The sequence below is a fragment of the Hyperoodon ampullatus genome (assembly GCF_949752795.1).
Source record: "Hyperoodon ampullatus genome assembly, chromosome: 1".
Lineage (NCBI taxonomy): Eukaryota > Metazoa > Chordata > Mammalia > Artiodactyla > Ziphiidae > Hyperoodon > Hyperoodon ampullatus.
The window spans coordinates 214,421,549-214,446,328 of NC_136914.1; the positions used below are offsets into that span (position 1 = coordinate 214,421,549).

General features: G+C 34.5%; 1 protein-coding gene across 1 annotated transcript in view; it reads left to right on the forward strand.

Moving 5' to 3' along the window:
- The window catches only part of ATRNL1 (attractin like 1), a gene marked incomplete at both ends in the record, with an annotated part of 692,251 nt that overhangs the window by 343,884 nt on the left and 323,587 nt on the right, over positions 1 to 24,780 (forward strand). The gene's annotated exons all lie outside the window — the stretch shown is intronic.

Genomic DNA, 24,780 nt, shown 5'->3' on the forward strand with positions numbered 1-24,780 from the left:
ATCAGGGTTTTTTGTTTTTGTATTCTTTTGAAGTTATTTAATGCATACACAAGTAACTGTGAACATACCTTTTTCCCTTTATTATTTACTCTAATGATAGCATGCTATATACACCTGTTTGGGAGATTTTAACATTTAACTTTAAAATTCTGAATAATTCTTATAATTCTAAATTATTACTTTTTTAAAGTAATATTACGTATCTAATAATGAGGAGTCAAAAATGTAAAACTAATATTTTCGTGGTATATCACAGTTTGACCATTTTTAATTTTTTTCTCTTTACTATTTATTTCTCTCGTGAAGTCATGCACTTAGAATATTCTTTCAAAGAGATTTTTGAAGAATTCCAGGATACCATTTTAGCTATTAATTCCGAGAAATAATTCTTTTTAAAAATTTTATTGAAGTGTAGTTGATTTACAATGTTATGTTAATTTCTGCTGTACAGCAAAGTGACTCAGTTACACACATATATGTCCTTTTTCATATTCTTTTCCATTATAGTTTATCACAGGGTATTGAATATAGTTCCCTGTGCTGTATAATAAGACCTTGTTGTTTATGCATCCTATATCTAATAGTTTGCATCTGCTAATCCCAAACTCCCCATAATTCCCTCCCCAACCCCCTCTCCCCCTTGGCAACCACAAGTCTGTTCTCTATGTCTGTGAGTCTGTTTCTGTTTCAGAGGTGTGTTCATTTGTGTCATATTTTAGATCCCACATATAAGTGATATCATATGGTATTTGTCTTTCTCTTTCTCACTTACTTCGCTTAGTATGATAATCTCTAGGTCCATCCATGTTGCTGCAAATGGCATTATTTCATTCTTTTTTATGGCTGAGTAGTATTCCATTGTGTGTGTGTGTTTGTGTGTGTGTGTGTGTATCACATCTTCTTTATCCATTCCTCTGTTGATGGACATTCAAATTGTTTCCATGTCTTCACTATTGTAAATGGTGCTTCTGTGAACATAGATACGCACGTATCTTTTCGAATTATAGTTTTGTTTGGGTATATGCCCAGGAGAGGAATTGCTGGATCATATGACAACTCTATTTTTAGTTTTTTGAGGAATCTCCATACTGTTATCCTTAGTGGCTGAACCAATTCACATTCCCACCAACAGTGTAGGAAGGTTCCCTTTTCTTCACACCTTCTCCAGCATTTATTATCCGTAGACTTTTTAATGATGGTCATTCTGACTGATGTGAGGTGGTACCTCATTGTAGTTTTGATTTGCATTTATCTAATAATTAGCAACGATGAGCACCTTTTCATGTGCCTGTTGGCCATGTGTATGTTTTCTTTGGAAAAATGTCTATTTAGGTCTTCTGTGTCCTTTTTGGTTGGGTTGTTTGTCTTTTTGTTATTGAATTGTATGAGCTGTTTGTATATTTTGGAAATTAAGCCCTCATAGGTCACATCATTTGCAAATATTTTCTCCCAGTCCATAGGTTGTCTTTTCGTTTTGTTTATGGCTTCCCTTGCTGTGCAAAATCTTATAAGCTTGATTAGGTCCCATTTGTTCATTTTGCTTTTATTTCTATTGTCTTGGAAGACTGACCTAAGAAAACATTGGTATGATTTATGTCAGAAAATGTTTTGCCTATGTTCTCTTCTAGGATTTTTATAGTGTCTTGTCTTATATTTAAGTCTTTAAGTCATTTTGAGTTTGTTTTTGTGTACATTGTGAGGGTGTGTTCTAACTTCGTTGATTTACATGCAGCTGTCCAACTTTCCCAACACCACTTGCTGAAGTGTCTGTCTTTTCTCCATTGTATATCCTTGCCTCCTTTGTCAAAGATTAATTGTCCATAGGTGTGCGGGTTTATTCCTAGGCTCTCTATTCTGTTCCATTGATCTGTATGTCTGTTTTTGTGCCAATACCATGCTGTTTTGATTACTCTAGCTTTGTAGAATCATCTGAAATCTGGTAGGGTTGTGCCTCCTGCTTTGTTCTTTTTCCTCAGGATTGCTTTGGCAATTCTGTGTCTTTCATGGTTCCATATACATTTTAGGATTACTTGTTCTAGTTCTGTGAAAAATGTCATGGGTATTTTGATAGGGATCACATTAAATCTGTAGATTGCTTTGGGTAGCACAGCCATTTTAACAATATTAATTCCTCCAATACAAGAGCATGGGCTATTCTTTCCATTTCTTTGAGTCATCTTCAGTTTCCTTTATTAATGTTTTGTAGTTCTAAGCATATGTCTTTTACCTCCTTGGTGAGTTTTATTCCTAAATATTTTATTATTTTTTGAGGCAATTTTAAAAGGGATTGTTTGTTTACATTCCTTTTCTGATACTGAGAAATAATTCTTAAAACCACACCCCAGTGGAGTACCTCTCAAAAACTCATTGCTCTTACTCATGTAAGGAAATTTATAATAATAATCATGTAAGGAAAATTACTAAGGACTTCAGTAAGAAATTTAAGGCACAGAAAGCTAAATTATAATCTTAGAGAGTTAAATTTAAATACTGGCAAACTGCTTTAGTCTATATTGTAAATTCTTTGAAATATGAATAAATGGAAAATAATAAGAAAATTTGACTTCTGTTATCTTTCCTGCATTTAAATTTAAAAAATAATTTTATGTAAATAGTTTTTTGTTGGTGTAGAAAGACTATATAATTGTATAGTCATTATATCATGCAATTATAAGTTTGTACGATAGCGTTGTGTTAAAGGGCGGTACAGACTTATGGCACTCAAGTACTGGTCTTCCACCTAGTGCATTTAGAGCAGTTTGTATTTACTTACCTTGGCCCTGTTTCCTTGCTTTGGAAATTGACTTACAATGATTTTGAAACACAGACTCTCCAACTGCTAATAATTTGAAGTATGGTAACATCTAAATTTATTAGTATTATCATTTTTATTATTTTTTGATTGCGTTGGGTCTTCATTGCTGCACACTGGCTTTCTCTAGTTGCGGTGAGCGGGGGCTACTCTTCATTGTGGTGTGTGGGCTTCTCATTGTGGTGGCTTCTCTTGTGGTACATGGGCTCTAGGCACACGGGCTTCAGTAGTTGCAGCACATAGGCTCAGTAGCTGCAGTGCCCAGGCTCTAGGGCACGCAGGCTCAGTAGTGGTGGTGTCTGGGCTTAGTTGCTCCATGGCATGTGAGATCTTCCCAGACCAGGACTCAAATCTGTGTCACCTGAATTGGCAGGTGGATTCTTAACCACCGCGCCACCAGGGAAATCCCAACATAAAAATTTTAAACCTACACATGGTCAGTATTTTTAAGTAAAGATGTAAGATTGTAATTAAAAATCCAGAAGTTATCACTTGTGTATTGGAAATTTCCCTTTGGCTATCTTTTTTCGGGGTCGGGGGGCAATTGCTCTGCCTTCATCTTTTAATATCCTATCTTTATTTTTATTTATTGCTCTCTATCAATTTTTCTACTCATATAAAAGCGTATTTTTCTTTAAAATTCCAAGTTATTACTGTAAAGTAACATTAGTTTCTATAAAATACAGGTTAGCAAGATACTATTTAGTCTGTTCCTTTTACAGTGCCTCACTAAAAATATTAACTTCTTATTTATTCTTATTACATCCTGAAGTACTGACATTGTGGACTCCAGAGAGGTTTTTAATTGGAACATCATCTTTGACTTTCAAAAACCATACATAATTGTTTAAACAATTCTATATGAAGCCCATACTTTTGTAATCAAAATTAGAGAAATACACTATTATTTTAGGCTGGTTTTGTATTATATCATTATAAATAGCTGTGGACAATTTATTATTACTTTCAGAATAGTAATTTGCCTAACAGATGAGCTAACATGAATTAAGCAGTAAATCAGTTTTACTTCCTTTAGATAATTAGTAATTTACATATAACCTTTGGCTATCCTTTTATCTTAGGGTATTGATATAAGTTGCATAAAATTGTTTTCTATATGGAAAATGCTTTGAAATGCAAAATCTAATTAAAATGCACTATTATTTTAGGACTGTTGTGTTGCTACATGATACTATAGAGACTATTATGAATATTTGAGGAATCTGAATGGAATGTGTAAGGAAGCTAAATTGTAACCTCTATGCACTACTATAGGTTTTTTTATCAATCATTTGAAACAAGTGAAACTGTCAAAGTATTTAAAGTATTGCATTTTTTATATATACTATAAAAACAGTACTAGAAATAGTGCTGTTGTTGCCGTATTATGCTACCTGGCCTATTTCAAGTCAGGCACACATTAAAAGGATAAGTTTGTAAGATACACTAGGTAAGAGGGAAGACTTATTGTGAATGTAGGCATCCTGCCCAGAGGCTCTGACACAGACCCATGGAGGCTGCCCCAAAAGTGAGGGCATCAACACATTTACAGCCAATTAATTGCACATCAGTTGGTGAACCATACATCAATTACTGGCAGCTGAAATCCACTTTTGGAGAAAGCATGGTAAATGGTGTACCTGTCTGTCAGCTAGGTCATACGAAAAGTATTTGTCAAGAACATCTTATTTGCTTAACACACATTGTTTAGCAGCTGCTCAATATTGGGTAAACAGTTGTTGCATTTCATTTTAGAACTCTGAAAAGTTCTTAGGCTTTTTAAAGATTGAAAGTAGAATCTTGTGCTGGCTGGAAACTTATGTGTCTAGATAATTATTTTCCAGAATTTTAATACCTTGGATAATAGCTTAGTAATCTTAAATTTTTACAAATTAGAATTAATGCTTTTTTGGACCGCTGTTCCTTTTTTTTCTTTAGTATTGTGGTAAAATGGACTACTGTTTTAATAATTCTTTGAGATGTATTTGGGTAATTTCTTTTCCACTGAAACATCTCATTTTGTTTCAGAGATTAATTAAAAATTGGGGTTTGCTAATTAAATCTGTTTTTCATTTAATTTTTTAACATCTTTATTAGAGTATAATTGCTTTACATTGCTTTAGTTTCTGCTATATAACAAAGTGAATCAACTATACGTATACATATAGTCCCATATCCCCTCCCTCTTGTGACTCCCTCCCACCCTCCCTATCCCACCCCTCTAGGTGGTCACACAGCATCGAGCTGATCTCCCTGTGCTATGCGACTGCTTCCCACTAGCTATCTGTTTTACATTTGGTAATGTATATATGTCCATGCCACTCTCTCACTTCGTCCCAGCTTACACTTCCCCCTCCCCATGTCCTCAATTCCATTCTCTACGTCTGCATGTTTATTCCTGTCCTGTCCCTAGGTTCTTCAGAACCATTTTTTTTTAGATTCCATATATATGTGTTAGCATACGGTATTTGTTTTTCTCTTTCTGACTTACTTCATTCTGTTTGATGGATCTATTTTATCAAGAAAATATATATTAATTAGAAGTATGTATCAGGGAAATTGGTCAGGGATGTTGTGCATGCCAACTGTCTATTAAAAGATGAAGAATTGTTAAGATTCATTTCACTTTGATGTCTCTGTTGATAGTTTTAGTCTATTTTTAATTGAAAAGTAAAATCATATACTTATTCAGTCTTTGTTAAGGTGTAATTTGAGATCAATGGAAGAACATATTTTTTCCTTATTTTGTTAAGACACTAATTTTTTACATCTCCTAATTAGCAAATTATCTGCTCATTAGTGAACAACTAGGAGGCATTTTAATAACAGTAAGTTTAATTAAGATGGTGAAAACCAAACAAATTCTCTAGGAAGCACTTGCAAGGAGAATAATACATAATAAGTTAACAATCACAATGTCTGTGAATCCTTTTTGTTTAACCTTTATAAAACCTTTATAGTCTTGCTACTTCATGAGTGGAATATTTGGTGGCAGCTTGAGTACTATCATCCTTTATCTAGTTGTTACTCTACTTAATATGCCTCATTATTGTGCTTAGAATTACTTTTTATTTTTCTTAAGATAAATGTTTGTTGGATTTCAAATGAAGGTGACTTTGACGCTGAAAGCTGGCAGTTAACGATAACAGTGGAATAACTTTTTATGAGTGTGGGTGCATAGAATCACGTCTGGCAGAAGTTATTGTCATACATAGTAAGTGGCCAGCACACTTTGTGCAAGATATTAAATCTTGGTGATATGTGTTAATTCAGTAGAGGAAAAAGGATATTATGGTAAGTCTTTTGTCAGTATTGAAGTTCACAAGAAATGGAACAAATTCTAATTGGCTTCATCTTTTTTTATGTCAAAAATTTAATATTGAAAGTGATCTTAATAATCTGAGTACAGGAGCATTAAACAAAATAAAGCATATCCATTGAAGATAGGATATCCATTTACTAAAGTCTGTTTTAGCTTTTTGTTGTAGTATTAAAGATTTTAAATTACAGCATCAATACTTTGGTACCAATATTTTCAGTTAGTATTGACCATAAAGACATAGTGATAATGTCTATAGGAACTGGATGTTACCCTGTAATTTTTTTTTGGCCGGCATTTAGATTCTAAATATAAAGCTCTCAGCAGGTTCTTAATGTTTGGCCAAAATTCACATGTTATCTTAGGAAGAATATGATGCAGTGATTAAAAAGCAAATGTAGACTCTTTTGAACAATATTTTAAAATTGATTTTTCAGTGCATTTTTTTATTTTAATAAAATTTAATTTTTAGATAAGTAATACATTCACATAGTTCAAAAATCAGAAGAAAAGAAACATTTATAAATTGAGAAGTTTCATATCTAACTATAACTTTGTCCACCCCTTCAGCCCGTGCTCCCATAGAGAATTGTTTATGTGTCCTTCCAAGTTTTTTAATACAAATATCAACATATGCAAATATGTAATATTTTTGCCTCATTTCTTACACAAAATAATATAGTTCTGTATTTCCTCAAACCTGAGACATCATGCAATATGATGCGCATTTTTACGTATCACTGAGAAAAAAATGCTGGCAATTAAACTGTGACATGATATTGATTATAAAGTGCGTTACAATGTCAGAAGTATTAAAATGTGAAAAAATTCACACCTTAGAATGAAGAAATGTAGTTTGTATCCTCTGCTACACATAACTTTTGTCATTTAACTATATAACTTGAATATCTTTGCATTTCAGAACTTCTTTATTCCTTTTTTTACAGGTATATAGTATTTCATAGAATGATTGTACCCTAGGTTGTTTAGACCCTATAAATAACACTTGCTTTTATTTAGTCCTTGAAACTTTGTATATAGATTACTTTTTATGTGTTGAAGGTATAACTACAGTATAAATTCCAAATGGGATTACTGGCTTAATGGTAATCACATTTGTAATTTTTATAGCTTTTATCAGAAAGTACAGTTTTAGCGCAACATTTTTCCAACTGCAGGAAGAGTGTGTTGTCAAACTTTGGATCATTGACTTCTTGAATAAGAGTAAGGTCAAGAATATTTTACTATGTTTAAGGGACATTTGTTTTTCTTTTCCTGCACTCTTCGTGTTCTTTGCCTACTTTTCTATGAGATTGTTGATTTTTTTAATCTTTATTTCTAGAAATTCTTTATACTTAGGGAGATTAGCCTTTTTTTCCCCTCTGGTAAGAGTTGTAAATATGTCTTCTAGCTTGCTATTGATTCTTCACTTATTTTTCTTTTAATATGAAGATGTTGTTTATGTTTAATGTAGTCAAATCTCTCAAATTTCTTTTATGGCTTCTGGAATTTGAGTTCAGAGTTAGAAAGACTGCCCACTGCAAAATTATAAAGAAATTCCCCATGTTTTCATCTAGAAATGTTATGGCTTCATGTTTACATTTTTTGTAGACTATTACTTTGGTGACCGACCAATGACCTATATATCCAGATGTTGACACCCTCTGTATACCCTTTCTATCCTGACTCTCCAGTGAGGCTCTGATTACTTTTTCCATACCTTCGAATATGAGCTGGTCCTGTGACTCCTATTGCCCATATAGTACAGTGGAGGTGATACTGTGAAAATTATAGGCCAAGCATTTAAGAGGAATTGCAGCTGCCACTTCTTCCCTCTCAAAACTCAGCTACCAGGCTTCCCTAGTGGTGCAGATGCTAGGTGCTTCCCTAGTGGTTGGAGTGATGCCTTGCCAGTTTGCGGCCTAGTCCTTAATTAAGCTGGCAGTTCTTCTTCCATCTTGGAAGCTCACTATGAAACACTCCTTGGAACCCAGCCACCGCGTATTAAAGCAGCCCCAGCTGAGAGGCCCATATCAGGGAAAGCCAACACCACCAGACAATGGCTTCAACTGAGTTTCCAGTCATCTCCAGCTGAGGCAGAATATCCAGGTGTGCTAGACCTTTCAGCCCAGTTGAGCTCTCAATTGAGCCTCCAGTTGATTGCAACCATCCCAGCACACAGGCAACATCAAGTGGGGCAGAACTTTCTGGATAACACACAGAATTGTGAGAGATAATGCATTGTTGCTTTAAGCCACTAAATTATTACACACCACCTCAAACAACTTAGTGGCTTAAAATAAGAAAAATCATTTGTTTGCTTACAATTTGGGCAGCACTCATCAGGATGGCACATCTCTTCACTACATGGCATCAGCTGTGGCAACTCCACTGCGGTTGGAGAATCCTCTTGAAAGAGGGCCAATGACAGGCTGGCCATTGGCTAAGAGCTCAGCTGGGGCTGTTGGCTAAGGACTCAGTTTTCCTGCATGTGAGTCTATTCATATAACTGCTAGTTTTTCTGATAGCATGATAGCTGAGTTTTGTTTTTTTTTTAATTTTATTTATTTATTTATTTATTTATGGCTGCATTGGGTCTTCGTTGCTGTGTATGGGCTTTCTCTAGTTGCGGCGAGTTGGGGGTTACTCTTCGTTGCCTCACGTGGGCTTCTCATTGCAGTGGCTTCTCTTGTTGCGGAGCATGGGCTCTAGGTGCACAGGCTTCAGTAGTTGTAGCTCACAGGCTATAGAGTGCAAGCTCAGTAGTTGTGGCGCACGGGCTTAGTTGCTCCGCGGCACGTGGGATATTCCCAGAGCAGGGGTTGCACCCGTGTCCCCTGCACTGGCAGATGGAATCTTAACCACTGCACCACTAGGGAAGCCTGGTATCTGAGTTTTGAGAGGGAAGAAGTGGCAGCTGCAATTCCTCTTAAATGCTTGGCCTATAATTTTCACAGTATCACCTCCACTGTACTATATGGGCAATAGGAGTCACAGGACCAGCTCATATTCGAAGGTATGGAAAAATAGATTGTTTTCTTTATGGAAGAAGTGATTAAATTTTTTTAATATCTTTAATCTACCACACCTTTAAAAATATTTAATCCAATTTTATCTTTCTCTAGATAGCTCTTAGGTTATCCCAACACTATTTATTGATAAATTCTTTTAATATTTTGAGATGCTCTTATTACCACTTGTTAGCATTTATTCTGAATTCCCATGATTTCTTTGCTTTCTGCTTGCTTCCATTAGCCTGTCTGTCCATCCACCACCACCACATTGAGGCCTTATAATAGTTTCTCTCTGGTAGGCTAGCTACCTCTCATTCTTTTGCTTCTATAATTTTATTGCATATTCTTACATAATTATTTTTATAAATAGATTTTATAGTCAGTTTGTCACATTCTGGAGAAAAAAGACTATTGGTATTGAGATTTAATTAAAATTATAAATTAATTTAGGTAGAACTGTTACCTTTATGATTTTGAGTCTTCCTGTTCAAGAACATAGTATGTCTTATCATCTGTTCTACTTTTGTGTCCTTAAGGAATGTTTTAAAGCTTTTTTCCAGTAGATTCTACATATTTTAAGTTTATAAACACAGACACACACAGATATGTGCAAATATAAAGATTATTGATTTATATTTATTAATTTAACATTTTTATGCTGTATTGAATTATCTTATTGTTTGTAATAGTGTTTCAGTCCATGCTTATGGGTTTCCAGGTGTACAGTCACATTAGCTGCAAATAGGTTTATTTTTTCTTTTCTAATATTTATAGCTTTGATTTACTTCTTTTGCCTAATTATACTGGCTAACATCTACAGTACAATGTTAATAGTGGTGATGGTGATGGTGGACATCCTTGTCTTGTTCCTGACTTTGGTGGAAACCTCTTCAGGCATTTCCCATTAAGTAAGATGCTTTGTGGCTTTTGGGCTGATTCATTAATCTATCTATCCATCCATGAAATTATATTAAATTATAGTTCTATTTTATTGAGTACTTTTATTAAGAATTTGTGTTGAATTTGTATCAAATGTCTTTAAGATCTGTGTAACTATGACATTTTCTTCTTAAATTAAGCAATATGTTATATTGTAATAACATACTTTCTAATAACTAACCATCCCTACAATCTTGTGATAAATCTCCATGATCATGATAAATTATTATTTTAATGTGTTACTGGATTCTGTGTGCTTGCTTAATTCAGAGTTTTGCATCAACATCTGTAACATCTGCATCAACATCTGATATTGGTCTATAGTTTTCTTTCTGTGCATGTAGTCTTTTTCAACCTTTAGCATTAATATTATACTCACTTCATCAATAAGATTTGGAAGTATTCCTTCTTGTGCTTTGCTCTGGAACGTCTAAATACTATTGGAATTTCTGTTATTTAAAGGTTTGGTAGAATTCCTCTGCGAAAATGTCTGGACTGTTGCCTTTTGGAGAGCTAACTCAGACAGTTTTTCTTCTTCTGTGGAAATTGTCAGTTTAGACTATCTGCAAGAATTATCTATTTTAACCAGATTATTAACCTTATTTTCATAATAATCTGAATACATTTAAACTCATAAAGAGTTTGTTTATTTACCAAAGTGGTATTAAGCTAGAGCTAAATAACAAGAGTATGAATAGGAAAATTAAGGAATACATTCTAAATAACCCATGGGTCCTAGATAACGTTATAACAGAAATTAAATAGTATTTTGGATTGACTGATAAATAAAATACTACATATCAAAATTTCGTGGCATGCAGCTGAGCAATGCTTACCAAGAAAGTGATAGTTTTGAATACTTTCATCATAAAAGATGGAAAGCTGAAAATCAGTGACATAAGTCTCCATATCAAAAGTTAGGGAAATCACAAAATTAAAGTCAAATAAAATGGATGGAATAAAATAAAAAGGTAAAAGTAGGAATTAATGAAATAGAAAATAAAATACAGTAAGAAGATCAGTGCATGCCTAAGTTGATTCTTCGAAAAAATCAACTTGATAAACTTCAAGGAAGACACAAGAAGTCCGCAGGGTCTTCACATACATGGTTCTCTCCACCAAAAATGCTGACTTTACTCAGGGTTCTTTTCTGTTCATTAGTCAACAGCTATTTATCTTTCAGATTATAGTTCAAACGTCACTTCCTTAACAAAAATTTACCTCGCCCTTCCGAATAATTTAGATTCTCTTGTTGAATTCATTCATCAGTAAATTTGGGTTCCATTTTAAGTAAAATAGGAAGCCATTCGATTTTATGCAGGAATTAAATGATATGATTTATATTTTTAAAAGATTGCTTTATATTCCCCAAAGTGATCTGTAGATTCAACACAATCCATGTCAGAACAAATTGGCAAGATGATTCTAAAATTCATGTGAAAATGCAAGGGACCCAAAATAGCCAAATTAGTCTTGAAAAAGAACCAAGTGTGAGTACAGGTGCTTTCTGATTTCAAAACTTACTACAAAGCTGCAGTAACCAAGATAGTGTCGTACTGGCAAATGATAGACCTATAGATCACTGGAATAGGATTGAGGGTTGAGAAATTAACTCTTAGACTTGTGATTGATTGCTTTTTGACAAAGTTGCTAAGACAATTCAATTGTGGAAAAATGGCTTTTCAACAGGTTTTGCTGGGACAACTGGATATCCAGATGCAAAAGGAAGAATTTGGATCCTTACCTCAACACCATATAAAAATTTTAACTCAAAATGGGTCATAGACAAAAATTGTAAGAGCTAAAACTATAAAACTCTTAGAAGGAAACAGGAATAAATCTTGATTACCTTGAGTTATGTAATGATTTTTTAGATATAGTACCTAAAACACAATTAATAAAAGAAAAAAGTAATACTTTGGACTCCATCAAAATAGAAAAATTTTGTGCTTCAGAACACACCATCAAGAAACTGAAAAGGCAGTTCACAAAACTGGAGGAAAATATTTGCAAATCACATATCTGATAAGGATATAATGACCAGAAAATATAAAGAATCTTTACAACTCAATGATAAGACAAATAGTCCAATTTAAAAATGGGCAAAGGCTTTGACTAGACATTTCTCCAAAAAATATATATGAATGGCCAATGAGCACATTAAAAATGCTTGCCATCAAGGCCGTTTGGGAAATTCAAGTCAAAACCACAATGAGACTGGGGGGCATGGATCCCAATGGGTACAGAGTTTCTGTTTGGGGTGATGAAAAATACATAGAGATGATTGTCACACAACATTGTGAATGTAATTAATGCCATTGAATTTTATGCTCAAAGGGAGTTAAGATGCCAGATTTTGGCATATATATTTTACCACAGTGAAAAAATAGTAAACGTACACATATGCAATAAAATACCATTTCAGGGCTTCCCTGGTGGCGCAGTGGTTGAGAGCCCGCCTGCCGATGCAGGGGACACGGGTTCATGCCCCGGTCCGGGAAGATCCCACATGCCGCGGAGTGGCTAGGCCCATGAGCCATGGCCACTGAGCCTGCGTATCCAGAGCCTGTGCTCCGCAATGGAAGAGGCCACAACAGTGAGAGGCCCGCGTACTACAAAACAAAACAAAACAAAACAAAAAACATTTCAGCCTCACTAGGATGGCTACAATAAAAAAGGCAGACAATAACAAGTGTTAGCAAGGATGTGGAGAAATTGGAGCCCTCATACATTTTTGATGGGAATTTAAATGGTACAACTATTTGGGAAAGCAGTTGTAAGTTTCTCGAAATGTTAAACATAGAGTTACTACATGACCCAGCAATTCCACTCCTCAGTATCTGTCCAAGGAAAATGAAAAAAATTATCCACACAAAGATGTATATGTGAATGTTCATAGCAGCATTCTTTATAATAGCCAGAAAAGTGAAAACAATTCAATTACCCATAAACTAGTTAAGGAATAAAGAAAATGATAATGAATGAAGCCAGTCACAAAATAAACATTGTTTACATGAAATGTGCAGAAAAGACAAGTAGGTAGAGACTACCTAGGCCTAAATGTGAGAATGAAGAATGACTGAAAATGGGCAAGAGGTTGCCTTTTGGGTGAGGGAAATGTTCTAATATTAGGTATTGTGGTGATGGTTGTACAACTCCCTAAATATATTAAAATTCACTGAATTGTATATTATGGGGAATTTTATGGTATGTATATTACATTGCAGTAAAATTGTTAAAATAAAAGAAAATCAGAAAGCTCTAGCTACTGAGTGGAGAATTGATTATAGGGGAATAAAAAGCAAAAGTAGGGAGACCAATTTGTAGACTAGAGTAGTTGCCCATGTATGAGATGATAGTGGTTTGGACTAAGTAGGTGGTCGTAGAGATGGAGAGACAGAGGTAAACTAAGGAGTTGTTTTAGAGGAAGAGTGTATGGTACTTGCTGAGAGATTGAATGTAATGGGTGAGGTAAAGAGAAAGACTGGGTCTCACTATACCACCCACAGTTTTATCTTCAACAACCGGGTATATGGTGGTACCATAACCTGAAATGATAAGAACTAGGAGAGAAAAAGTGCAGGGAGGGGAGTTAGGCAGCAATCAAAAACATCATTTAGATTTGTTACATTTGAGATGCCTAGTAGATGTTCAAGGGGAGAGGTCATATAGGCAGTTGGACATAAAGTCAGTTGGATGTATAGGTCTGCGTTTCCAGAGAGAAAGGTCTGGGCTAAATATGTAAGTTTGCAAATTATTGCCATAAAAATGGTATTTAAGCCCTAGAACTGGGTGAATGTTAAATGTTGTTTACCAGGTGTTGTTATAAGAGCAGGGGTCAGAATGTCTTTGGGGAACTAGCTCACAGCTCAGTGAGCAAGTATACTCAAACACAAAGTGGGAATACACAAACTATGCTAAGTTTCACCACCAGATGGAGCATAGGTAGTTAGAAAAGGCCTCACCAAATAGGCACCATCTGAGCTATCAAGAATGAGCAGGCGTTTGCTCAGTGGAGAAATTGGTTAGGATGTTATTCATTGTCAATATAGGTAGAGGAAGTAGCATTGGAAAATACTGGAAGATGTAAAATACCGATTGTTTTAAAAATACTGAAATATCCAATGTGGAAGTATGAGTTGAAAGATGAAGTGAAAAGATACTTCTGTGTCTGATTATAGAAGTTATGACAGGCAGAAAAAAAATTGGAAACAGAATCGGAAAAATCATTTAAGGCAGTATAGTCTTTGGAAAGTGGTTATGTCAATTATTCCTTATGCAATTATAATGCCATTTCTCCTACTTTTTATAAGAATCTAACTAGAGCAAAATATCTATATCTATATATATATCTATCTATCTATCTATCTATATATATATATATATATAAAGCATTAGTTTAACATGCTTTTTTTTTACTTTTCAAGAAAAGTCAATATTATTACATTGAAACAAGTTCTTTCAAATTTATTTTTCCTGTTTTTATGTACTTAAATCAAAAGATAGTAACTGGTATATCATTAACCATCAAGAGTATTTTAATGACAAACCTACCTTCTCAACCTTTTATAATTTTTCTGCAACCTATGCTGAATATCTAGCTGAAATTCCTTGCTAAATGCACTATACCATTTTCTTTTATCCTAATCACGTTTAAACTCTACTTTCCTTGGATGCCAGATGTTTCTTAGTTGATTTCCATATGCAGATTTCCAGTAGCCCCAGAAATCCCCTGGTCATTGCTAGCATCAAAGCCAGTTAGAGTTTACTCAATCCTGTTCTTTACTAACGATTTTTCTACTCACAGGGTGCTAAGACAAAACTTTCCATCTCTTTCCTTGCATATCCATCTCAGACATAGCCTATTTTCTTTGTGTACACTTAGAAATATCTCTTAATTAAATAAAATTGCTTAAAAAGCAGTTATAAATCATTTTGAAATGGCTGTAAGTTGTGGAAAATTATTGACATAGTATTTCAAACAATATACAGCTCTTTAGGTTTGGCTCAGTTTTAAAGAAACTAATTCAGTGTAACATACAGATAACTTTTAAAAGAATTGTAATAAACATTGCTCCTTTTTTTCTTGAACCTGTTAAACTCATTGTTTTAATGGAAAGCGTTTAAATACTCTTTATGTCAAGAATATATAAATTACACTATTCTAGAACATCAGATTTTGGAAAGTGATTTAGGTAGAGCATGTAATACATATTCATCTTTCTGTACTTAATGTTGAGTTTAGAAAATGTATATTGCTAATGGGCTATCCACTTTCAAGTCATTTTGTTTACTAAGCTAGAACTGAGATCTGAGCAATTATGTGTGTAGTAAAACCTTTAAAACAGGATGCAGTGCATTAAAGAATGCTCATGTTCATTTGCAGTGAAGCAGACAATGATGTCAGAATTTTGCCCTAAGTAGGATCAAGGTGAGAAGCAAACTCTGTGTACATTGTTGCATTTATTATTATCTGAATGTCTGAAGGTTTAGTTTTGTTGACATCTGGAGTGTTTTTCAGCATTTTTATAATGTGGTTTACTCTCTTTTCATTGTTGATCCCATAGCCATTTCCATTCCCACTAGTGTTTTCCAAGTGTTAGAAACCTTTTTCCTTTCTGCATGTTAACGACATGTACTTGCCACACCTATATTTTTGCGAACATCCTAGATGTAGAACTCAGGTAGATTTAAAACAACTGTAAGTTATTTCTTTACATTTGTAGCACTTTCCATGTAGAGCATTTTTACAGATGATTAGACCATTAATATTGAGTACTAAAGAAGTTATGTCTCTATCCTTCCATCTGACAGTAGAGAAATGGCGAGCAAAATAAGAAATATAAGGAACGTACACATATCTATGAATTGTGATGGTGGATACTGGGAAAAATGAATAGTTTAGGATAAAATTATGCCATGACTATAACATAATACATTAAAATGCCTTAAAGATTATTAACATACTTATGATCTATAAAGCATAAGCTAAATTCTGCCAATAATGTCAAGGAAATTTTGCAATGGTTATTAGTTACATGAAGCTTGAGGAATATTTAAATGATATATTTAAAATCAATTACTCTTGGAGCAGTAGTCTTGGGCAAAAAGTCCTTATCTTTCAAAAGGGCTACGTAGATCAGTATGGAGATTATCATATTTATTCACAGTCTTTTATCATTATATCCTTGCTTTGTCACTGGATTGTTATTTGCTTAATGAAGAAAACACATTGAATTATCATAGGGACTATATTTTAATATCTGGCCCTTTGACAGTAACTGTGTAAGAGCTCCAGACCTCACACAGCTGGTCTCGAATTCTCGTCGTATAAAGATGACTTTCAAAAAGAAAAAGGAAGTTTAACTTTTCTTTGTTATTTGAGTGTTTAGGATAAAATATTTCCTGGGCCTGGATCATCTGTACACACTTGTGGCTATGTTTTTGGCAATAATTTTTGACAAAGATTTAACATCTGTTATCAATTTTGGTTTTAACTTTGAATGACATTGTTTAGAATTCAATTTGTTTATGTAACACATAATCTTTTCCCAAAGTCTTTTGAATCAAAACGTCAGAGTGGCTGTTGATGAGAGATGAGGCTGTTAACCTTCCAATAGAAAGGTCAGGAGTCCATGGTCAGTAATAGTCTTATCACACAACTCCGTTTGGCAATATGCCATCTCCATTGCTGCTGTTTATCATTTTCTGTGTGAAACTAAATTATAGCTGACATAGCTTTGCTGGTTCTCTGTTAAAAAAAAAAAAACTCTAATATAGCAGTTTACTCTAGCGATGTGAAATTCACAGTATAGAATATATTATACTATAGCAAAATAAATGACTTAATTGTTGTGTTAGTTAAATCGAAAGTATTGACTCCACTAGACTTACGAATAAATCTGAATTGTAAAGAGTCTGATTGTTAAATGACTACAATCATTTCCTGCCATAGGCCCCCAAAATTAAAAAGGTCTAAGTACTTCTTTTAGACAGAGACGCAGAGACTAATTTTACAAGGATGCATGTCCTAACAAGATTAGTAGGCTTATTCTGGCACATGAATTGTACTTTCGTTCATGTGGAACAAGCTTGTAACTTCAGTGTCGTCCTATTTTCATCATGATCTTAAGTTCTTTGCTTTAGTACTTTGCTAGAAGTGTATGCATTTGCTAAAAGGTGTGTATTAACCTTTAATTGCCTAATTATTGTTTTTTGGTAGATATTTAATATTTTTTGTTTGTGCTTTCCATTATTTATGTTATAAATCCATTGCTTGCCCAATAAGTAAGTAAATATAAAAAGAAAATATACTCCTTTCATGGAGTGGGGAAGGGAGAAGAGGGATATTCGTGAACAGTAGTAAAATCTACTACAGTCTGTTTTCTCAGATGTAAGATCTTCCCTTCCATTCGTATATAACGTACTCATTGCCTAGCTCTCTACTCCAGGAGGAAACTTAAAAATCTCATCTAATTGTTTAACAACCTTGAGGTAAAAATGCAAAGTATCTAGCCTCCTCTCCCTCCACATTCAGCACTCAGTGGTGAAATGGGACAGGATAACCATAATGAACACTTCTATTGAAAAGGGAAGAACAGAAGGCATACAGCAGTCCCTGATCATAGCATTTCTGAACTCCTGTTGGTCAAATATTTTATCATCTTCTTCCCTATGAATCAGAAGTCTTCACTTAGGATTTCTGGGAGCAACTCCCTAGTCCATTGCTCATGACTCTTGACTCTGCCCTCTGGGAAATCCTTCTGTTACAACCATCTCGCTTGGTCATGTATGAAGAGGGCATTATAGAACCTACCTTCTTTGGAGTCTGAGTGTTGAGTCTAAAACCATGAAGGGTTTGGTACATTATTATACTTACACAGATATACATATATGGAAACATATATAGTTATATAGATATATATATATATGGACACACATACCCACGTGTATATATAAGCCTTGTACATATGCACACATAGACACACACATGTTATATTAACAGAATCTGAAAACTCTGGTTCAGAGACAGACTGTTTGCTCACACAGTAGCTTGCATCACTTCCCTGTGCCTCATTTTCCCATAGGGTGACACAGTGAGAACCAGATGTATTCTGCACATGCAATGCAGTTTGCACCACAGGAGGAATTGTGAATCTTGGAGCCTCTATAACGTAGCTGATACATGTGCCCCTCCCTTCCAGATCCAGATATGGAGAGAGGGACCTTTGCTCTGGAATGTAAACAAATATTTCTGGGGGAGATGCCCCTGAATCTTCTCAGAGGTCCTCATCTTTACCTTACAAGACTTGTTTGCTATTTAATCGTCCTTTAACCCAATTTGCCAGTAATTTTTTTTCATAAAATCTTGACTGTGCTTTGAAAATATCCATGGAGCACTGTCTCATGGCATTGAGACGTTTTCTCATCCTGTCTCCTGCCTGAAAGTTTGGGTGTCCAAAGATGGTCCTTTTCTTATGACTACTTTCTTTAAGTATAATTCGTACACTGTACAATTCACCCACTTAAAGTGTACAGTGCAGTGGCTTTTATGTATTCACAAAATTGTACAACTGTCACCACAATTTTAGAATATTTTTATCACCCTAATAAGAAACCCCATATCCATTAAAAGTCACTCTCCACTTTCTCCCACCAAGCCCTAGGCAGTCACCTGTATTTTCTGTCTCTATGGATTTCCTATTCTGGACATTTCATATAAATGAAATCATACCATACCAGTTCTGATGTCTTTCACTTAACATCATATTTTTGACATTCATCCATGTTGTAGCATGTATCAGTACTTCATCCCTGTTTATTGTTGAAGAATGTTAAATATGGTCTTTTTATTTTTCCAGCAATCATTGTCTCTTTACATCCAGGATGGTGGCACTTTTGACAGCACAAAGCCCTTGAAAACTTAGTTGTTTTTGTTGTTGTTACTCTCTGTTTATTTGATTGCGGTCAGCTACACATGTGCCTACTCCCAGTCCTTCACCGGAAAGCCAGTGTCTGTCTGATCTCTCTCTCTCTCTCTCTCTCTTTCTCTCTGTCTGCCCCTATCTAATTATAGATACTTTGGGCTTATCAGGCTTTTTGGTATATATTTTTTACCTATGTTCCCTGAGACATTTTGCCCAACTGAATGGATTTACTAGGGACCTACTTAATCTAACCACAGACTTCAGCAAAAGGCATGCATGTCACAGAATTTCTGACCTCTCTGTTTTCTCTTTCATCTTTTCCTGAAAACATGACAATTCTTTTCTGAGCTTGCTTCTTTATTGTATTAGCTTATTATTTTTAGCAGTAATAACTAGTTCACATTAGCAATATTGTTCTTTGAGAACTGGTTGTCCACAATCACATGTTGATTGTACATTAAACGGTTGGTTATACATTAAAAAAAAAGTTATAGATTTACCAACTGTTTTTTTTTTAATTTTTTTTATTAGTTTCTGCTTTATAACAAAGTGAATCAGTCATACATGTACATCCATTCCCACATCCCTTCCCTCATGCATCTCCCTCCCTCCCACCCTCCCCATCCCACCCCTCCAGGCGGTCACAAAGCACCGAGCTGATCTCCCCGTGCTCTGCAGCTGCTTCCCACTATCTATCTACCTCACGTTTGGTAGTGTATACATGTCCATGCCTCTCTTTCGCTTTGTCACAGCTTACGCTTCCCCCTCCCCATATCCTCAAGTCCATTCTCAAGTAGGTCTGTGTCTTTATTCCCGTTTTACCCCTAGGTTCTTCATGACCTTTTTTTTTTAATTCCATATATATGTGTTAGCATACGGTATTTGTCTTTCTCTTTCTGACTTACTTCACTCTGTATGACAGACTCTAGGTCTATCCACCTCATTACAAATAGCTCAGTTTCGTTTCTCTTTATGGCTGAGTAATATTCCATTGTATACCAACTGTTTTGACACTATATAACAAAGGGTTTCCTTTTTCCAGCCTCCAAGTATACTGTCCTCTTATCTCCTAGCTTTGAAGCCAATGCTAAATATTTTACTTTCCTGTAACAACCCAACTTTTAGGTACTATATATATTTTTTTGGTAGTCAGTTTTTTCTTTAGTAACACCCCCTGGATAACAAAACCACTCATACTGGATGACGGCGGGGACAGTTAACTGTGGCCCTGCTCCAGGCAGCAGATTGACTGTGAGTCTGTTCCTTGGTCTTCTCATCCTAAGACTTTTAACCGCAGGGGCAACCCCCCATCTGAGAGGATGTGCTGTTCTTATGGCAGAGGGCAAACTGTGTAATTGCATTTAAAGTTCTGTTAGGACATGGCCTATATCATGTCTGCACACATTTCATTGACCAAGGCAAATAACATGATCAAGTCCAAAATCAATAGGTTGGGAAGAATACTCCCAGGACACATGAGGGGGAAGATTGGGTGGCAGGAGGAGTATTTGTGATCAGTAATTCTATCTGCTGTGAAAAGAAAGAAAGTATGAGCCTTTTTTCTCTGTATCAGTGAACAACTCCCAGTTTTTAAGATATTCTGTGCGGTTTATTGTTATATTTGAGAGTCTTAAAAGAAAAACAGTTCCGTTCTATAATGGAGTTAAAGATTTATTTCAAATGTGGGCTGATAATATTGATGCAACACTGAAAATTGACTATGAGAATCTGGAAAATCAGTATTTTTGAAATTTGTTTTAGCTTCTAAATCAAACACAGTATGATTTTGTTTCATAAAATAATTTGTCTGAGACCCATTAAAAAACAGTAGCTCATTTGCCATTTTAGAATATTACAAATGCTTGAATGTGTTCCATTCCGTAAATTTCATGGAGCAAAGAGTTTGGTATGGGGATACATAAATGATCTGAATTCCATTTTTATTCCACAGTTTATCAGCAAATCAAGTGACAGATTACTAACAGGTTTATTTTAGTAGTACATCTCTAAGTAGTAAACCATGTATCCGTGTTCCAATGTTTAAAGATTTTCCTTTATGTTGAAAAATAATATGACCTTAAAGTAAAATTTGAAAATAACACAAAACAAATCATAATAGTCTCATCACTTTACCACAGATGTGTACTCACACATGTACCTAATATGTTGTTAGGATCATTGTATATATGGAAATTTACATTATTTTTTAATCAATATTATATCATAAACATTTCCAACACATCTCTATTTTAATGACAGAGTTTTAACAGTTATATCTAAAATTTACATTGAAAGAAAATTAGTATCAGCACTTCCTTGTAATCATTCTGAGATTATTGTAAAATGGGTAATTTTGTCCTATAAAATAGATATTCTGCTCATACATATTATCATTATTTTACAAAGAAGATTTAATTGATTGTCTTATCTTCCCCCCCAGTAGTATGTGATTATTTTATTCAAAAAAATATATATATTATTTAATCTATTTAAATAACCCAAGAGAGATTGTTTTTCATACCGTGCTATGAAATAAACTCTAAAACGTATAGTTTGGTCAGTAAGATTTCAAATATCTTTGTTTTTGCTGTATTTGTATCAGCTGTAATATGATTCATATTTACTTTTATTGGTTCAGAATGAATAAAACTATACTTTCATATGACTGTGAGTGATTTATAATTCTTCCTGGAAGAGGAAGAAGCACTTAGCCCATCTTGAATATCTGAATGCAAAAAATGCCTCAAGATTCTAAATACTATATATATAGTCATATATGAATTATATATCATAAATAAAATGTTACCTACTTTGTATTCCCCCTTAAATATTACATATTATATAATTGATTTGCTTTTATTATAAACACAAGCTAAGTGTTAACTGATTTTTAGGCCCTTTTCTTGTTTTTTCTGCGGAAATTTCACCTTTGCTTCCATAAACTTTTAAGAATTCTGAAATTTTGAATTAGATGAAGAGTCTTAGGTAGTGTGAATCTGGATGTGTCTTAATTTGCATTTCCTCACCAGGAACTCTAGGATCAGAAAGTAATTCCTCTGTAATCCTATTTTCATGAAATCCTCTAGTTCCCCAAAGAGGTCACCAGGCGATTGATGGCTCCAAATCAAAGCAGAGTTCTTAGAAGTTAAATGTCATCGTTCTTGAGCCATCTTTCCTTTTCAAGTCTCTAGTCATGGATGCTTAGCAACTCTTTCTTTGATTAAAAAAAAAAATCTTTTCTTCATTAGTTATTTATTAAGTGAAGGACTATATCTGTTGAGGTTTAATCTGTAAAAATTAAACTGTTAAATTAATCTGTATAAATCAATAAATAAATCAGAAGTATGTCGCTTGATGCATTGTCACAGAATGAAGACTCCTGTGTAACCATCATCCATATACAATTTTTTAAATTTTATTTATTTAATTAATTTATTTTTGGCTGCGTTGGGTCTTCGTTGCTGCGTGCGGGCTTTCTCTAGTTGCATCAAGCAGGGACTACTCTTCGTTGGGGTGCGCGGGCTTCTCACTGTGGTGGCTTCTCTTGTTGCAGAGCATGAGCTCTAGGCACGCGGGTGTCAGTAGTTGTGGCTCATGGGCTTAGTTGCTCCGTGGCATGTGGGGTCTTCCCGGACCAGGGATCGAACCCGTGTCCCCTGCATTGACAGGCGGATTCTTAACCATTGTGCCACCAGGAAAGCCCCATCCATATACATTTACATAAAGAATTGTACCACAGAAGGTCCACTCAGCCCCTTCCCAAGCACAGTCCTCTTCAAAATAATGACTATTCCAGCATTTTAATTAAAACCATCTCTGACTACTCTGGGCATTTGAAAAAAATTTCCCCTTCCTTCATCCCTCCTTTTTTTTTTTTTTAATTTAAAAGGGTCAAATATGAGACACTGATATAATCTATGTAATATCATCCATTTCCAAATAGAAAATCTCAAGCATAAATGAAATGTTTTTACTTTGTCTAAATAGAGACCACCATGAGATTTGTAATATTATATTTTATCTAGTAAAAATAGCTATTAAAAACTGCTGTACTACCTTTTTTTGGTACTTTATTCATTTTTAGATTTAAATTATTATTTGGTTAATATGTTAAGAAAATTATTGAAGCAAGAGTGAAGAGCTCAATTTTTATGCAAAAAAAACCAGGTTTTTTTTTCATTTCCTTGAACATTTATACATTACACTCTTTTTCATTTTATTTAGTAAGCAGAGCAATTTTTTATTTTTCTTTAAGATTCAGCTGTCACAATATTTGATTCATTTGCAACTTTTTTTAAAGAAATTTATTTATTTATTTTTGGCTGCCTTGGGTCTTCCTTGCAGAGTGCAGGCTTTCTCTAGTTGCGGTGAGCGGGGGCTACTCTTCGTCGTGGTGCGCGGGCTTCTCATTGGGGTGGCTTATCTTGTTGCAGAGCACAGGCTCTAGGCGTACGGGCTTCAGTAGTTGTGGCACACGGGCTCAGTAGTGGCTTGCGAGCTCTAGAACACAGGCTCAGTAGCTGTGGCACACAGGCTTAGTTGCTTTGCGGCATGTGGGGTCTTCCCGGACCAGGGCTCGAACCCGTGTTCCCTGCATTGACAGGTGGATTCTTAACCACTGTACCACCAGGGAAGTCCTGAATCTTTTTAGACATGAAAAAAGCAATATGGCTGTTGAGATTTTTATATTTATGACTCAGCATTTTATGAATTGATTTATTGTTCACTTGAAATGTTACAATTTGCTCTCAATTTGAAAGGTTAGATTTAATTATAATGAAGCATCAAGGATTGATAATCAGAATTTGAAATCAAAATGTCAGTATATTTATTGTGAAGCTACTTGATGGGGTGAGAATTTCATTAGTATATCTGACAGTCAGTGATCATGAGTACTCCAGCACAATTCTGGAGATAACACTGTCTTTAAGTTCTCCTTCAGTTTTTTTTCTCTCTGTGATCTCATAACTAGAAAACAGATATGAGTTATAAGTGCTATTAGGAACAGTGTTAATAGTTTATGTTGTGCTTGTATTTGGAAATGAGTCACACCTGAATTACCTATTATTCTCATTTGAGTTAATAGGCATAGGTTACCATTTAAATATATGTCCAAATGCTATTTTCAACACATAGTAAACACAAAGGCATTCATAAATAAATAAAAGGAGCAACAGTTGGAAGGGCTTTATGTTTTTTTGTGTCTTAATGGTGTCACGTAACACTTTATAGTAGAGAAAAAGGGCTAATATAAAGGAGTAGAAGGAACAGTCGTATTCAATGAGTGGTCAGATTTACTTGAATTGGGGAAAAGGTAGTATTGGATACCTGTGAGTGTCATATGAATTGACATTTAACATTGATAGGCAATAGGAAATAAGATTGTATGTGAAAAATTTCTTTGTCAACCTTTAAGGTAGTATGAAGTTATTAGTTAATATCCAGTTATTTTTTAGAATATTAGTTTATATATTATTATTCTTAATACATAATATTAAAAATAATACATCTCAGAGATCAACAAAGCCTGACAAGTGATAATTTCTTGAAGTTAGTTTCATATGTAATCTGAAAATATAGCAGTGAAATTTTTGTACCCATTCATGATTTTATAGCATCATGCATTGGTCACTTGGAGAATACTGATTCACTGAGTTATGCAGGTCTTCTAAATATTGACCCATTTCATTTTATAATATCACAAAATATCACCACCGATATAATAAAAATAGTCTTTAAGTGTTGGGAAGCTGTAAGTGTATGATATAA